Raw genomic sequence first — 19,394 nt, 5'->3', positions numbered from 1 at the left:
AGATTAATAAAATCCAGTTATATAAATAACAAAGTTTCTAAAGCAAATTATCTTAACTGAATTGTATTATTAATAATATAGAGGTGGAAATTGATGGGATTCGATATAATATATTATTTATAAGAACATTATTTAAACGAATGAAAACACTTAAGAGATATCGATATCTAAAAAATTTGATTTTTTAATTAATAGTATCCAATTAATCATCGTTCATATTATATTATTACTAATTTTATAATCATATAGTCAATTAAATAAGATAAGTTCAGAAACTATTTAAATATGCTATATAAATCTTAATTTTCTCTATATTTTGTTGTAGGTATGTTTACCTAAAATAAACAAAATAATGAAAAGGGAAAAGTAAGTAACAACTTGTTCTTAAATACAGTGTAGGTGTCAAGTGCACTTACCTATTTATTAAGTAAGTTACTGTATGTAATGCGTATGTGTTAAATAAACTTAATTTTGAATTTGATAATAAATCAATGCATAGTGATTTTACTCTGAACGAAGATTGGTCTACCAGTATATATAACTAAGAATATTTTATGGTGTATTAATTATATTTATTTTAAAGTAATGTATTTAAATATTTTAATTATTAATGCAGTACGTCGAATTATATTTGATGACAATTACATTGAGTATAATGAAACTAAAAGTTCTAAGTTCCCACGAACAATATATTTATTTAAATAACAACAAAATAACAGAGATCGTGGTTTTTTTCGTTTAAGTAGTTATCTAAGTTCGACCAAAATTTGAAATCTAAACGCCTATAAGAAAATTTTTTATTTTATTGTATTTTCAATATTTTGTAATTGATATAATTAAATAACCTACGAAAAAGTTCGTATCAAAAAAGTTAACCATTTTGATAAAGCGAAAAATGAATTGAAATCGGAATCCAAAATTGTAATAAAAAATGCAACATAACAACATTATTATTGAGACATATACGTTACTAAGTCATTAAATAATAAATATTACCATAAAATCGTCAATTAATGTAATTATTGTTAACGAAATACATCTATTTAATGTATATTATTAACTTTTATTATGAAACAACATTTTTTGAAAAAAAATTAGAAGTAAAAGTATAAATTACTATATTAGTATGTAGAACATAATACATACCTAACTTATTAGCTTATAATTACTCATCTAGACGTAATTAGTTGTATAATATGAGTAAACAGTTTTGAAATAATTATGTCACTGTGAATTAAGTATGACGTACATAATATTATAAAATCATAAATAATATCTATTTAACTGAAAATTATGGTTTAGCAGTTAAATCAGCTCATATCATTCATCTGAAATATGATGACATATTTTTGTCAAAGATTAGTTTATACATATTTCCAAATAACAATTATATAAAAACTAGAAATAAAAATACAGTATACTTGTTTTTTAATAAATTATACATCATTCAACCATTGTAATAAAATAAAATAAATCTAAGAAAGCATACTGATAACTGATTTATTTTATTTCTAGTAAAATCGATTAAGACTATTTTTAAATGAATGATGTTGGTTTGAAAATCATTGTATTTTTCCAGTTCTGTCATATTTTCAATATATAAATTGAATACTTCTTATTGCGTTTTTGAATTATATTTGACAGATTGAGGAGTTGTGAAACGCAGTTTTGGATCTCAACTAGATTTTGTTGACTGCCATCAATGATTAAAATTTTTTTTTTTGTTACCATGGTAATATACAGTTAGATATATTTTTGATATTTAGTGTTATATTTAGAACCAATAAATAAGAACCAATTTCGTGTAATATTAGTGAGACCCAAATGCGGTTTACATAGTAATGTAAACAAATTTACCGAGAACCAAATTTGGATCTCACAGCAACATTGGAAGAAACTATAAAACCTTTTAAATTGTCTTCATATACTACCTAAACTATACAACCTTTTAAATTTTCAACCAATGAGGAAAAAAGTATAGAATTGTATTGATCAATTTAAAAATCTAAAATCGTATTGCGAGATGCATATATTTCAAAAATAATATTAAATTAGATAATATTCTTTAGATAAAAACATAATGTTAACTCTTCAAGGAGTAATGATATAGGCAAAATAATTGCATAATTTTAATAATTTGTATATTTCTTGGAAATATATTTTGAAACTTAAATTTTTTACAATATGTTTGATTTAAATATTTATTGAAATAAAAAAATTAATTTGAATTTCAATGATATGCAACTTAATAGTGCCAAAGTGAAGAGTATTATGAATAGTATTTTTGATATCCCTTTAATAATTCATTTTTTCAAACTCTGATTTTTAGAATTTTTCTGTATTTTTAAATTGCTATATTTTCAACTATTTCATTTGTTATACCTTTTAAGGAGTATCCTGGGATAATGTAAATTTCTTTTTCATAAATTAGAACAAGTATGAAGTAGTTCTTGAGTTATATAAGTACTAGGTAATAAGTACTATACAAAATATATTATAGTATATACTATTAAGGATACTATTCTCTAAAAATGTTTATAAATAATGTTGAATGATTAGTATAAATCACATACTATCATTTTCAAATAATCATAGCCCCCATCCAAAGTTTGGATGCCAAACCTATTATTGTGACCTAATATCCTTTGTACACAAACTTAACGGTAACTATATTTGTTCAAATTTCGATTTAGATACATCAATTTTTTCAAAAACAAATTTGATTAAAAATGTATAAGAAAAGGGGAGGTCTCATTTGAAAAAACAATCATCATCATAATTCATAGGGCATTTCTTAAATATATTATATAACAACAATATATTTTTGGAAAATATTATGGTTCCGTGTAAATACATTGAAAAAGGTGTTCACATGGTGTTCACCCTATACAGTGTTGTAAGAGGCATGGGAGGCGTGAAGAGGAAGTTAAACGTTGATTATATACCTACCTCATTTGTTAATTTAATTAAAAAACTAATGTACTTTTCCAGTATAATAACTATCTATATTCTTTTTTTTCTGAAACTTGGTTTACTTAATCTGCGTAACATTTTTATATTTTTTTGTTAATACCTTGCTTAAAACAATATTAAAATAAACATTATAATATTATTATAAATTCATATTATGGTCATATTTTACTGATATTATATTCTTCGAAATTAACTTCGATAATATATTTTTAATCTAACCATGTAAAATGTTGGCTATCTTTTTTCATTAACCCAAAACGCTTAAGTTTATTACCAGCTGTATATTATACTCAATTCATTGACTTGATATAATTTCCATCAAAATATTAAAAATCAAAAATCTGAAATGTTGAGTTAACTTAAACAATTTATTTTCATGTGAAAAACGGTAAAACCTGTAATTTTCAAGAAATATGAAATATTCTCCATGCCTTTACCAACACATCTTCTTTGATAGTCTTCCTCTCTTACTTGGTAACAATTTCTCTCCTAGCTGTCCTCTCTCTTTATCTCTTCCCATCTTAATATTCTCCTCTACACCAGTTTGTTACCGTCATCAACGAAACAATTTCCTTTATATTTGTATTTAACTTGTATTTTGTTTTACTTTATTTAATTAAAAATACATTATTATAATGTTTATAAACAATAAATATCTAAGTATAAATTCTGCATTACAAGGATGCAATAATGTTATAAATAAAACTAGCTACCAAAAAAATTCTCCATAAAACTATTAAGAAAGATATCTTCTATAGCAATAAATGATGAATTGAAATATTATCCAATATTGATACTGATAGTAATATTATTATAATGCACGATACTTTCAGAATTTTAATTTTCAGTAGATATAATGAAATATTTTTTAAATACTTATCTACGTTCATGCTAATATTAAAGCCATTAACAATTAAGAAATGGTAATTTTTTTTTAAAAAAGGTTTAATAAATTGTAATTAGTTATTAATTACATTCATGTCTTTAAATCGCCATGAATTATCATCCTTCATTAAAATGTGAACCATATAGTATGATGAAAATTTCAAAATCTGACTGCTTTTATTTTTAATATTGTTGCAGCTGTTCTTAAATTGAAATAAGTAATAATGCGTGTATTATACTAATTTGTAGCGACTTGTATATATTTACGTGGATTTTAATAATATTATTTTAACAATATCATTATTATTATTATTATTATTAAGATAGTTATTATATCAGTAGGTATGTGAATATTATATGTGTTCATTGTATAGTGAACAGAATATTGTGACTAACTTAAGTAGTACCTAAGTACAACGTGCAACGATTGGACCATATATCATACACGTTCAATTATCTCCTTTCTCTAGTTTATAGTATTATATTATAAAACTTTTATTTATATTTTATCATCCACTCATATACTGAAGAACAAATAAAATAATACAATATATAATTATAAGAAATATAATATTATATATTGTTATTGTAGGTATAGGTATTTATTTAAAAATGCGTTTTCTCAAAGTTTATACTATTATCATATTAAATTGTACAAAAAATTGCAAGATTAACAGCCTCCTGTACTTAAAAACGGCATTTTAGAATAAGTTTGATACCGTTCTCATTTAAGAAATAAATATAATAAAATATATGAATAGGATTTTGTTTTATTTTGCATAATAACAAATAAACTGCCATCGTTTTTTTTTTTTTTTTGTTTTTTTTTTTTATAGAAAATCTTCTAAAGATTTTAAGATAATTTATGTATTGTTCTGTTAACTTAATATCTTACCATTTATATTATAACTTCAGATACGCATTCATTTCGTGTAGTGTCCTTATCGCATTGTATAATTGCGTGTTTGTAAACATTATTTATTTATTTATTTTTTAATTTATATTTTTTTTTTAATGACTTTTTTATTTTTAGTTTAAACTTGTTCCTTAAAATTTTGTTTAAGAAATTGAAGATTTAATTGACATTTGAGACTTGTTTAGTTTATTTTGTGATATAAAAATGGAAGTCAACCCATGGCCGTACGCCCGTACATCCGGATCAAAAATGTCTTGACGTGCTTGTCACATATTATTATACAGCATAAACAATAAATGATTTCGGTCCAGAAGGTAATATAATACTTTAGAATAATAAATGCCCAGAAAATTATTCTAGGAAACATCAAAAAGTGGTAGCAAATAATATTCGATACTGTTTGTGGAAGTGATTGTAAATATTGCACTAGTAGTACACATTCTAACTAGGTAGTCTCTATTTTTTTTTCTGAACTACCCTGCAAATGATATTGCGAGGAGTCAACTATCCCTCAAACAATTGATTAAATATAAAATTAAAATTGTAATGAAGGTTTTTAAAAATGTTGACTGTTATACTCAGCAAGTGAGTACTCTGTTGTACACGTGACATAATGTATACTATTAATACCTACTCAAAAAATGTGTGCTCAATATATTGATAGATAACTATGAAAAGACATAATTAGACACTATATAGATAATATGACATTACGACCACTAAGACGGTGGGTGAAATTTACATTTTATCTTATTCTTTAGGCACAATTTAGATCTGTTTGTCATTTCTAAAAGAATACATCAAATACGAATTCTAAGATAATTTTCAATATCTCGGAGAGATAGCCCTATAATTATAAAGTAACTATATTATGTTAGCTAAAATTAATTGGTACCCATGGCTGATGTATAAATATTTTTTGTGTTGTACTATATTATTGTTAATTATCATCTTAAATAACGTATACATAAATAATGTCAACTAGAGGTCTAGCTTGAGCCCGTCTAATTCGGTTAAATCCCAAATTGTTTCTCAATTATGAAATGTTAGTAAGTTATTGAGAAATTATAATAGTTATCCAGGATATGTAGGTAACAAATAAACTTAAAATCATTACTCATGAAGTCATTCTTTTAAGAAATTTTTAGTGTCAATATAATAATATATAAAACAATATTATTTAGACGTTGAAGTTAAAATAGATACTTTTAAATTCATGCCTATACTCGTGTACTGATATATGATGGATCATATATTTTATATAGAATACCTATCTGAAATAGTATGTATGCTTGATTCACTAGAAGTATTTGAAATCATGATTAAATTCACATGAGTAATTTATAACTTACTTTCAAATAATATTTATATATTAAATTGTGTACTATTTGTATGATATAAAATAAACAACAACATGTATATATGCATTTTTCGTATCGTTAGAAATTATTGCTTAGCTAGTATTTATTTAATTCACGTGGTTTTCACATGACAAATTAAACTTCAAAATGTATAATTAGATGTACAATCTACATGTTACTAAGTTGGTAAACACTTATATAAAATATTTTAGTAACTAATAGTATAGTCATTATATCCCTTTCCTTAATATATATGTAAGTGTATTGACAAAAGGGAAAACTAATAAATTAAGTAATTGGAATTTTAAAAGCAAACAAACGATACATCAAAACGAGTAACTACCAAACATTACACAAATAAGTATATAAAAATACATACCAAAATTGTAGTTTTATAGTATAAATCACATAATTAACCTATTGCAATAATATAAGAAAATATAAAAATTAAACAATTAGTAAAAAAATACCTAATTTGTTGACTAACTACTACTTTATCGATCGGGACTTTAAATTAAGCATATAAGTTAATAGTCGAGAAAATATATTTTGATAGTAAAAATATCATCATTATTGTTTAAATAACAAAAAAAAACTTATGCTAAACGCCAGCTAAAATTATTTCAAAAATGTTTTCGATGTAAAAAGGATTAATTATTGTACTTAAAACACCCATTATAATAAAAACAAATGAACAAATCTGTATTGCTCTTTTTCCACAAACCGTTACAATAAAAATAAATTATATTTTAATGGCTTATAAGTTATAAATTTATAATAATTAATATTTACCTAAAGTTTATTTTTATATTTTATGAATTATAAATGCTTTAACACAACTGACGCGACTATATTATGCAATCGTATTATTACGTGTTTCAGATAAATAGTTGATCTAATTGCTAAGTATAACTGTGACGTAGATTTGTGGAATAATATTAATATAATTCGTTAAACACTGAGCGAGATTACGGTAAATCTACGGTATACAATATTTAATATGAAAATATGCTGTCGCAGTAGTATTTTTGTAGGAATATAATAAAAAAAATTATGACAACAACATGACATTAATACTCATACCCAGCATAAGTACACACTATTTTGTTATTTGTTGCGTTGTATTATACTATCGAAATATACATTGCATACATTTTAATCTCGCCTTCTGCGTCAGTAGTGTACCTAGCACTTATATTTGGTCGTTGTGTATTGTAATATATTACGCGCAAATCAATTATAACATTATTGTCATGTGTATTTATTATGATGTCCGTGTGACATGACGTATAGACGTATACGTGTATAACTGTAGTCGGATAAATAGGGCCTAATATAAGTTTCTAAATCAAAATAGTTTGACGGGTGCGAAAACGAAAACGGAGTTTACATCCGAAATGGTTTTCGTGCGCTCTCGGACGTCACTGCACAGTCGATTGTATTTTGCAAAACGATGTGATGTTATCCCTGCCAACGCGACGGGAGGAGACTTGCTCCGAGGACAGTGGTCACTCTCTGCGGACGATGACCGCCATCCACACATTATGTACTGCAGATACGTCGTAATGATAATATTATGATATTGATATACATTTTAATACGGTACACTGTACGACCTAGTGTATATGACGCGCGCACACTCTCGTGGTCGATTAGTCAGGAAATATTATTAATCGTCTCCGTCCGGTGAAAAATCTTTGCTGCCCGTGAGAAACCGAACCGAATTCCGCGGAGGCCGTGTGACGCGCGCGTTTAATAAATGAGGAAAAAACGCGCATAAAAAAAAACGATTATTATCGGGCGAAAGGATACCACGATAACCGTGTGCAGCGAGTGGTATCTGTTTGTGTGCGGTGTACAGGCATTCATATGCCAACGTCCTCGTTTGTGTGTGTGTGTGTGTGTGTGTGTGTGTGTGTGTGTCTTGGACGGGAGCGATTTTCGAGCATTTTTTTTTTCTTACCGCCCGCCTTCAATTTATTTCACATTATCTTAATGATACTGCCGACTCGGGCCCGAGAAGGTTTTGTTAGTTTTTTTCTTCTCTTATTTTTCCCCGCTATGTTATTATTACGCCGGTGTCTGCTGCTGCTGCTGCTAGTGCTGCCACCTCCCCTCCCCCTGGCCCACCCCGTGAACCGGTTCACCATTATAGTCCGTCTCCACCCCGACGACGAGTGTCAAAGACTTCGTCGTCATTAGGCGCTACAATAAATGCGACGATCGACGACGCGGACGTAGCCCTTAAAATATTTCCTCGTCGGTCGGAATGGACACACGAAAAATGGCGGTCGATGAGAGTGGTATACGACGTAACCACGTATGTTATAATGACGCGAAATCCAATGAATTTACATAGGTAGGAAAAATATACCTAACCGCCGGCGAATGGATCCCGTAAAACGTAGAAAATATATTTGTCACACGTAATGTAATATTATTAATCATGACCGGACTTAGTAATATTATTATATTTGACGATTCGGATTTCTAAGCCAGTTTAACGATAAGTCGATAACGCTATCACGATCGAGAAGTTGTTACATTGGTGTGATTGTCTTTTTCGGATAAGCTCGATTTAGTTAATAAATAATTATATATGACTAGAAAATGTATTGCATTAATTGATTAAAATAGTTTGTGCTTAGAAAGACTTCAAAACTTTAATGTTATGATTTTAAACGAACTGGTCGACAGTCATCAATCATTGACTATAATATGATAATATTATGGTTGTAAAATGTATCACAGGAGCGTACAAAATACCTACTTATAATACTCATTCAGTAGGTAGTATAAAATGTCTTCAACAGTTTTCCAATTTTTTCGGTACAATTTTTTCTATATTTTATTACAAATATATACAACGACTTCTCTGCCGTGTAACGGCATAATAATAAAATAAATTATTCGCAAACGTATATTTTATAGGTGTAGTTATACTCACGAGCACGACAGAACTGTAACGGTAAACTCGATTACGTCCCACGCCGTTTGGCGCAGGTGACAACACAACACGGTCGTTTCGTATACGAATCGTTTTTCTACATCTGAGTAAACGAATATTTATTCGATTTCAAGATACACCTTTTTGCCCACGTCCCGTCACGTTTATATTCGACCCCGGGTGGTTTGTAGAGACAAAAATAAGTCCTGGGTCGAATTTTAGGCGGAAGAGTGCTACGAAACCCTCCACGAACCGTGTTTGCTCATGAAAATCGTTTTTAAACAAAATAATGTATGTGTGTACCTACACACGTGACGACGAATGGAAGATTAATTATCCTCGTCGTACTTTGAGACTAAATATCTCGAAATACCGTACGCACGGTCACGACCTTGAACGATGTAGGGTTAGGTTAGGTTAGGTGCGAACGTTATGATATTAATATAAGTGTGGAATTGTTTGTGTACCTACAAAATATATGCTATGAAAAACACTTAACGAAACTTTGTCGGACGCTATAAATTATTGTGTGATAAATAAATTAGTCACCGTTACATTATCTATAAACAATTTTTTTTTCAATATTTGCTATAAATTTACACAGCAATGTGGAAAAAAACACGAAATCGTTAATGCAAATATACTTGAATACTTGATTTCGGATGATATATTATATGGGTATATAAACAGTGTAAATGAAAAGAACAATATCCATTATATTAATATTATTATAAAATTATTGATAAAAATGTATTTTATTGTTCTGCTAAATGTTAAATACAACGATATTTACATTTTAGATATTTTGCGGGCATAAAATAATTTGTTCAGAAGACACAAAGACACGATTTGTAAATTATCACGGAAACTGTACGTACTCCATTACAGAATTTTTTAATACTTTAAGATACAAACATTTTAAGACAAATTGCCCATCTCCTTAATTATGTATCTGCTGGGCCATAAAATGTCATCGAGTCTAAAATTAAATAACATCATGTGTCTGAATGTTTGTGATTAATTGTCATTTTTATAACATACCATTTAATAATTCCATAAACCACATAGCTCGCCATAATTTACGTCGTATAGGCGTATATTGCTAAAGGTTCACTGTCAGTTATTACGATATTATTTATGATACTTTTCCGTTATAAATAAAACAAAATTTGTCAATAAGTAATTACTTTGTTCCAAACAGAGGTATGTTATATTATTACAGCGTTTTCACAAAATTCTGAACATTTCTATATTCCATAGACTTTATTTTTAAGTTCATTATTTTTAACGTAAAAATTATAAACGTAAAAAAGTCCTTTGTAAAATGATTTTTCGTAATAATTATCATTATGACCCCATCTAATTAGAATTATCATTCAAATACCATGTCCATTATAATAAACTTCCGACTTGCTCACTTACTTAAACAATTTGGACTCTTTTGGTTTCATAAACATTCTTTTTCGTTAACGTAATTATGACGAAGAAAGTTTTTCACTCTCTCGACTCTTAATCATGGATCTTTAAAAAAAAAAAATGTTTAAAATTAAAAAGACAAAAAATACAATGCCACATTTCCATAAAAACTTTGGGACTTTTGGTGTACTATTACTTTTTTTTAAATACAGCAATGGAAAGACTGACGGTATTTAACTTTATTTATGTTTACTTTACCTATAGGTATATAAATTATGTATACAAAAAGAAAATGTTTCTTGTGTTCATATAATAAAACAATGACCTTAAGAGCTGGAAAAATACTGATGTGTAATGGTCGGCAGCAGTGCTAAAATGTGTAGGGCACTATATAACCCAACTTTATATATTGGTTTCTACAAAGTAGACTTTAGAAGACCACTTAAATGTCAGGGACGAAATTCGTGAGTTTACTCTAAAATGCTAAATCACGAATAACGACTAGTTTATTTTTAACCCGAGAAAGTGAAAACACATTTAGACTGCTGTTTTTTAATGTTTTATTTTTGTAACTAACAAATCACCAGTTTTCTTACTTTATTTTTTTTTTTAGAATTTATTACTGTTTATTATTTATTATTATTACTATTATATATTATATTGTGCGTGAATACGTACATTTGTCAGAACTCTGTTGAAACAATACGGCGTATTTAAAACATTATAATATTTAGTATACTAGTACTTATAGTCATTATATTATTATAAAGCTAATTGTTTCCTCATAAGTTTTAACTCTTTTAGAAGTATTTTTTTTTTAGAAAAATTTAATTCATTAGGTACTAACAATATTTTTTTAAAAACTAAAATGTTTTTAGTTAAGTGCATATATGGGGCCCTTGCGGAAGTATTCTGTGAAATATTAATTATTTTATATTTTATTCTCAGAAAAAAATTATCTCCTTTGGAATATAAAATTAAGAAGACATTCAAAAATGTAAAACTTTCAAATTATTATTATGATATAAAATAGTAAAATATATTTTTTTCTCAAAAATGATTTGTAAATACTTCAAAGTTAAAATAATGTAAGAATGAATTTCTAAAAAAATCAAGACTGAGAAAATGAGTACTTACCTTTAAAACAAACATAAATTGTAGTATGAGTAACTTATAAAATAACTTTGTAAAGAAAATCTAAAAATATTATGTTTTTAGCCTTTTAGGTATCGTTCAAACACAGGTTTATAACACCCAGAATCCCCGTTGTTTTCTTCAGTTACAATTACATAATATGATAATGCTAATTTTGCCATTTTAATTTTAGAATTAAAAACAAAAACCCAGCAATATATTTGACAAGAGTCTTATTAATATAAATATTTTATATAGTTGAATAAATAAATAATTGTACAACGGTTCTATTAAAAGTAAATTCATACTAGGCAACAAGTATTAAAAATACTAAATTTACACTATCAAATGTTAAAACGTTACAACTAATAAGTACCGAAATATAAAGGTTGCCAAATTCTTTTTAAAATGCACAATATGGAATAATATCATAGTGTATTGGGTTTCACAAAAATACGAGCAAAAACCAGGACTTCAGCACACTCGCAAAGTGAGCTTTCCTCGATTGTTTTTTTTTTTGTGTGGGTATACATTTACATGTCTTATATAGGCATGATAATTAATATAAATAAATGTAGTTTATAATGATATATTGTCGTATAGGTATACAGCATTGACATCGATGTGTATATTCGGAATTACGAGACAATATGAATGAACGTTCATTATTGCGGATAAGGTTATTTTACAATGGGTTCATTAAAATATTATACATATTGACCCGCAGTAACGGTATTATAATATATAGTTTACGAATGGTGGGTACGTATACATATTGTATATTATATTAAAATATTGACTCAGAACAAATAGCGACGGCGTTTAATGCATACATTGAAATAACGTGGGGGTGATCCGTCGCTAAAGGAATATTTACAATCAATAATAACAATCAATCGATAATAACGCTGTGTGCGATTCGCTTGTTTGCATATTGTGGTGCCGCGTATTGCGTATAATATTTTGTATTCTCAATGCTTGTAAGTTATGCCTAACGGTAATTATTATGATTTGCAAGCGGACTACGCGTCGTTTTAAAATGTACATATTGTTCTGGACCGTTTTCGGACGGGTGTACATAACAGAGTATAAATCATTGAAGTACATACCTACTTCCTACCAACTCGAGTACGGGCTGGTTTTTTTGATTCACTGGGGAATTCAAAATTCACAAAATCGCACCCGACCGTGATGTGTTCCTCCATATGTGGTAGGTATAAGACTTGTTCGAAGAAAACTTCTTATAGGGGAAGAAAAACAAACGCATAACACACGATGTGAATTAATCATCACTCCCTCTTTCCCTCCCTGTAATCATATTTTGTTTTTAACTACAGAATTGCACCTAAATTGAATTAAAAATAAATCATAAATGTATTCACCTTATAAGTTGTATTCCACACAATGGCGCTCACAAGGGTTGTCCATCATATCCCTAGTCCTCCGTACTTTATAGGTACTTTAAAAACAAATCATTGTACGCAATAATACATATTGAAAACAAAAACTACCAAATAATATTATTCTTGTACGTATTTTAAAACAAGTTTATTTTGTTTAACCAAATGACGCAAACCAATTTGTATGTTGATTGTTTGGTAATTAAATTCGATAATAATGGAACAATCGTGTAGAGCATAATATTATTGCCATAACATTCTAGTTTTATTTATGGTAATAAATAAATATGATGTTATATTTAGGCCTCGTAGACTAATGGATAAAAAATTATGGATTAAACGAAACAAAACTGTCTTGTATTATATAATTTTTAACTGGTCAAAAGTGTCTGGGGTGGAGAGAGAAACGATGACCTGGCGTCTTCGGTAAAATATCAGTGATGGGGGCTGTAGAATGCCCTCTTCGCCACAATATTACGCCACTGCAGAGGTACCTACGCAATGATAACATTGTAAATTGTCACAGGTACTCCAAACACGCGTTTGGTTTAATATCGTCCATCGTCCGTTACTATCTGCACGCAGACATATAATACCGCGGTCGTGGTCACCGACGAAAATTACATGACATCCGACATTTTTCTGCGCTCGCCGGGACGACCGCCGAATGCATAATTTAACGGAGGATCGTGCATAATATAATAATATATACTACGAAATATAATATAGGTGCATTATTATGTGGACCGGGGACATACTTATACCGTCTAACCACGTAATCTTTCGACAAAGTTAAACAACATATACCGACCGTATATTCACATACTATTATGTATACCGACCAAATTTTTCGTTTTACATGCGCAAAACGATAGCACAAAAACGACAAGAACAAGACCCTAAAACATTGTCGAGATCGGTACGATTAGCTCTATGACAGTCGTTCGATTTTCTTATACCGGTATATTATTATGTACATGTTTTATATTATATTATTAAATAATATGTTGTTTCGTAGATATCGTAAAAATAAAAGATAAATTCTTCGACCTTGAAACTTTTCATATTCAACCTTATCAGCAGTTTAAAGTTATTCAACTTATCGGAGAAGTCCATTGGAGCTATGTTTTTATCAAGTCTCATTGTTATCACGATTTCCAGGAAACGGCACAAATGTGTATATAATAATAATTACTGTTGTACTACAACTTTCTATGCGGGAAGCACATTGTTTCTTTTTGTCAGCAAGATAGTAACAGAACAGATGGTTGTTTTATGAACGGGCTACACTCAAAGATATAAATGCCATACATTTCCTTCTAGTTTTGTTCCGTCGTAAACCTAAAAAAAAACTATGGATTTTAAATAATAATATTATGTTTCTAAAACGTGATTTTCTCAGTCGATGACAATGTGAAAAAGCGCGAGGAGAGGCATCATTTTTGAATATAGGTATTTAATAATTACTTTTCCTTTAATAATAAATTGATTTCATAATGATTTGAAAGGTATTTAAAATTAATAGGTATAATATATTATAATACATAATTACGAATAAGGAGTATAGAAATTGCAGCTGTTGACATTAAAACTAAAAAAAATTAAACTAGTCGTTAAATATTTATTTGATAAAAACGATTTTCATTTTTGGTATTATAAATACCTGTGTATGTACTTTTCTTACTAATGGGATATTACCATATTTTTATCGTTTTAAAAATGTTTCGGAACAGCGTTAATAGCAAAATTTGATTAAAAACGTTTTTTGAATAACATTATATAATGAGATCGTATTAAAATTGGTTTATCAGGAGTTTGCAGGGCGAGTGCTAAGGTAGACGAAATGGAGGGGGTAGTGGGAGCCCGAGGATATCGTAGCGATGAAACGAAACTGCTAGTGTCTACAACGGTTTAATAAAAGGAAATTGGGGTCACAAAAATGTCCACGAACTATAAAATCTGATGACTAATCAATAACTGAATTTTTATGCGACTTACCGAACTGTATATGAAATAATGATCAGATGGTATGAGAATAACAATGTATAAAGTAAGAGGATGAGGTCAATGCGTACATACATAATGGATATGATCAAAAGATACACCAATTATATAATAAATTGACCACAATAATAATATCGTTATATCAAATAGAAAGAACAGAATAGTCTCTGAATAAAATATTGAAAGCCAATAGAATATTTGGTAGTGAACTTTGAACTTTGGATCACTGTGTGCGCTGTACGCCTGTACATCACTTCCTGCTTATGCACCTACCTACTTGTACATAGTTAGAGTATTTGTTTGTTAGGTTATGTTTTCGGCTCCCTAGCATTAAATAGTTTAAGAATACTAAAAAGGCAGGTGCTAATTAAAAGAGTTTCCAACGTTGTGTAGGGATTAAACTCGAGTAAATCAATTGTACGTCGATAAGGTAATTAATTTTAACTATTGAATAAATTAAATAAAATACCGAAAACATTATTCTTGTTTATTGAATGTACAAATGGTCAGAAATGGATATGCATGAACTGATTAAAATGAAACTCACCACCCCCTCTGAAAAAAAAAACAATGATCAAACAATAATAATTTTAAATTAGTTATTAGTGTTTAACTAAATAATATAACTATTTTTTTTATTTTTTTATTTTTTTAATTGCTTCAGGAACTCGATTTTACGACCGGTTATACAAACATGTTGACGTCGTTTTGTCAATGCTTAAACGCATTTAATTAAAATAATTATTTTACTAACGGCGTTTTAGTGAAAATAAATTGAAGAGTCACTGAAAACCATTCATATTTATTCTAAAGTGTTTTTGTGATTAATGTCAGAAACTGGTTGCGGAGAATGTTTTGTTGACTAAATGTGGTGAAATATAGTTCCGACTTGGCCGTTTTTCATTCTCGTTTCGTTAATGGTTTTTTGTGTACCTATTTTGTACGTTTAATGCGATATAATCTAGTGCCTACCTATTATTTTTGGACGTCGTGTTACTCCTACATTTAAATCACCGCCAACCAGAAAAAAATATAACGTTGTAATAATACTGTAGGTATATCCAATATGTCTCCAGTTTATCCGGCCCGCCGAAGAATCTAGTGTTTTCCTTGGCGTCACATTGCCAAGCGATAATAAATCTAATCGTAACAAACCCGTATTGACAATATAATAAAACACTTCATTCGGTCGACCGCAGAAATAATTATTATTCAACTCGCCCGATGGAAAATAATAACAAATACGACTGTGTTCGATATCGTGATAATAATATGATTGTTATTAAAACGGCGATATCGTTTCGCCAATTGCGTCACACTTGAACGGATTCGAAAAGTTAATTATTGTGTTATTTCTATTTTTTAACAACAATAATAATAATAATAATAAAAAAAAAAATACAATAAAAAACAAATGCATTACAAACAATACAGAAAAATACGTAACAAAAATATCTTCGCCACACACACACACACACACACACACACTCACACACACTCGGGTAGGCGTACCCGCACTATATGCAAATAACTGGAATAGTGTTGTGCGAGTATTCTCGATTCAGTAATTTCCATTATGTATTATTTAAATGGACGTCGAAGTTTTGTGAATACGTTGAACCCATCGCCGCACGGCGACTCTCGCGAGAGAAACAAACGTTCGATAAGCTCTCCGCAGTTACACAATATTATTATTATTATTATTACTACACACTAACGACGAGATACGAGTATAATCATAATAATAATATGATATAAACACATACGACTGATGTGCCGAGGAGACTGTAACACAGAAGTACATAGAGATGAGGTACGTTGCCGGATATTTCGGTGTGTAAAGTAGACACTAACCTTGGCGTGCGAGTAAAACTCGGCGTGAGGCCGCCGCGCATAGCCACGAAATCCGTCTGACCGACACAATGCCATTCGATTTAAAACACAAAACATTATTTATCGTAAACTATACGGTTTTAAATTAATTGATTAGCTCGGACCGACCGGTGCAATTAATATAAAATAACGACGGCGCGGCACAGCGGTTACACACGTGAAACGGCCAGTCGAATACCCTCTATTTTATTGTATACCTACCTGTACTGCAGGTACGTTACGAATAATAATAATATAGTGATTGAATGTTTTCGATGCACCTATCCGTTTTTTTTTTTTAATGCGTATTATTATATTGTCGACAAGTTTAGCCACTCGGACGATTATGGAGAGGTACCTATCAATAAATATTGGTAATTACATTGAAACGACTCGTATATCTAGTCATAGAGTTTACTAACTATGTATAATATTATATACAAATACAAAGGAAACCAAATCTATTATAAATAAATTATAGTATGCATTTTAGCATTCACATAGGTACCTAACTTTGTGGGGGGTTATAATTGAAAGCCCTATGGATTTGAAGGTATAGATTTCTCCGAATAGTACCTATATAACGCGTACCTACCTATAATATAATATAGTATACCAGTTTTCGACACGAATATTAATGTTAGTTATGTTATATCTGTTTTCTATTTAGACGAAAATAGTTGTTGTGTGGTTCGTTATTATGAATAACATTTAAATTAATAGTAAAATGAATAGTATACGTACTGAAGTACCTACAGTAATAACTTAACTGTAAATTAAAAAAGGTATACTATGTAATAAGTAATAACAATAAATACCTATTATGCTGTTTATTGTACATCTCAATTATCATTGCATATTTGTCTACGAGTAACAGTATATTTAAATAACGTATACTAGAAATTTAAAGATTTAAATAATAATATATGATTTGAAAAATACCGATCCTGCAGCTCATCCGTGGTGATGGGCGGTTACGCCTTACGCTTATATAATATAGTAATAAACTCAAATATTGTAAAAAGTATGTTCTAACTAAAATATTTTTCATTACTAATTATTATTTCGAATTCAATTTGTGATAATTATTTTTTATTACAATGATTTGCCATTCGATTAATGTATTAAGTCTGTATTCATCTATATATTATCATTTATGATAAACATAATATATTATGTCTAGGTAGTGCAACTATTTTTTGTTAATGAAAGCTATTGTGTAGATAATAATCATACTTAAAAAAAAAACATCACATGGTTAGATTAACGATAAACTTAATTAATTATTTTACTCGAAAAAAAAAGCTGAAACATTCTAACTTTTAAACACAACGAATACGATGTTCTGTTTACTTATTATTTAACTTCGTTTATATTTGATGGTTTTCCGTTTATAAACTACACATCAGAAATATTGATATATGTGACTATAACTGCAGTTAACGCGATAATACAGTATACCAATGGACGACGGATAAAAGAAAACATGATCATAATATTTAATTTTGTTTCGTCTCTCTATCCCTCTTTTTTTTTTAATCAAAGTTTAATATATATAATAATTATTTTTTTAATTTTTCGAACGCGCGGACGTGATAAATTACCCAGCAAGTTTCAATTCCCTCTCCGCGCACAGTTCTCACTCAATCTCCGAATGTGCCAACGGCGTAAATCAACAGTTAATTACCCGCGTTGTTGTTTTTCCACGACTAACGGCAGCAACCCCGTTTTATGACGCCGTCTAATCCATCATGTCACGGGATATCCGTCTGCACCACTCGTCGCCACTGTCGCCACCGTCTTTCACCCCTCCTCCCCTCCCCCCACTCACCAACCCCGAATTATTACAAATGAAATTGTCCGTTCGAGTTAAGGGAGACGAACGAGAGTGACGCACGAGACGGTGTCTGCGTGCCGATGCCTTATTATACAACCATTATACTGTTATCATAATAGTTATATTTTTAACGATAGCCTATATCATATTTTATGATAAATCGCAATGCGGTTCGTCCAATCGGCGAGATCGTATTAACGGATGAAAATCAGACTGCTGTCGCCGCCAAAACGTCGAGTTTTGGAACGGACGAGAGGATAAAAAAAAATCAGGTGTTCTTAAGTAAGAAAAATAAAACATGCAAACCCCTCGAGTTGAATTAAATGGCTTAATAAGTATTATGTTGATGACGTTGCCGGTTGACCACTGTTGTATGGTTTTATATTTTTGTGAGTGGGTATAACTTATTTATATAATTTTGTTTTTCCCATGTATTTTATACGTAATACATACTAAAATTGCATATAAGTACACAAAAAGTAACCGAATGATGTACGCTGACCGCGATGTACCCATATTATAGTGTCCAAGTATTATGTACGAATCTATCTGTGAAATATTGTGTGGTTCAAACGAGAGAATTATAATAATAATATTATGTACGTTTATCGATACAGTAATCGGCTTTTGTAAACAACTACGTAATTTA

The 19,394-nt window shown here is 29.2% G+C and overlaps 1 protein-coding gene across 8 annotated transcripts in view; it reads left to right on the top strand.

Moving 5' to 3' along the window:
• LOC111033424 (solute carrier family 26 member 10-like) overlaps positions 1–19,394 on the top strand; it is a 100,853-nt gene that overhangs the window by 48,586 nt on the left and 32,873 nt on the right. For 2 of the 8 annotated variants that reach the window (XM_022314149.1, XM_022314145.1), the window contains exon 2: positions 9,883–9,952. The exons of the other annotated variants lie outside the window; for them this stretch is intronic. The gene's annotated coding sequence lies outside the window, so the exon portion shown is untranslated. The remainder of the gene's footprint in view (positions 1–9,882; positions 9,953–19,394) is intronic. 8 annotated transcript variants of the gene reach the window in all.

Source organism: Myzus persicae, unplaced genomic scaffold (genome assembly GCF_001856785.1).
Source record: "Myzus persicae strain clone G006 unplaced genomic scaffold, MPER_G0061.0, whole genome shotgun sequence".
Lineage (NCBI taxonomy): Eukaryota > Metazoa > Arthropoda > Insecta > Hemiptera > Aphididae > Myzus > Myzus persicae.
Note: the sequence above shows the minus strand (reverse complement) of the source record. Positions and strands in the feature narration are given on the sequence as shown.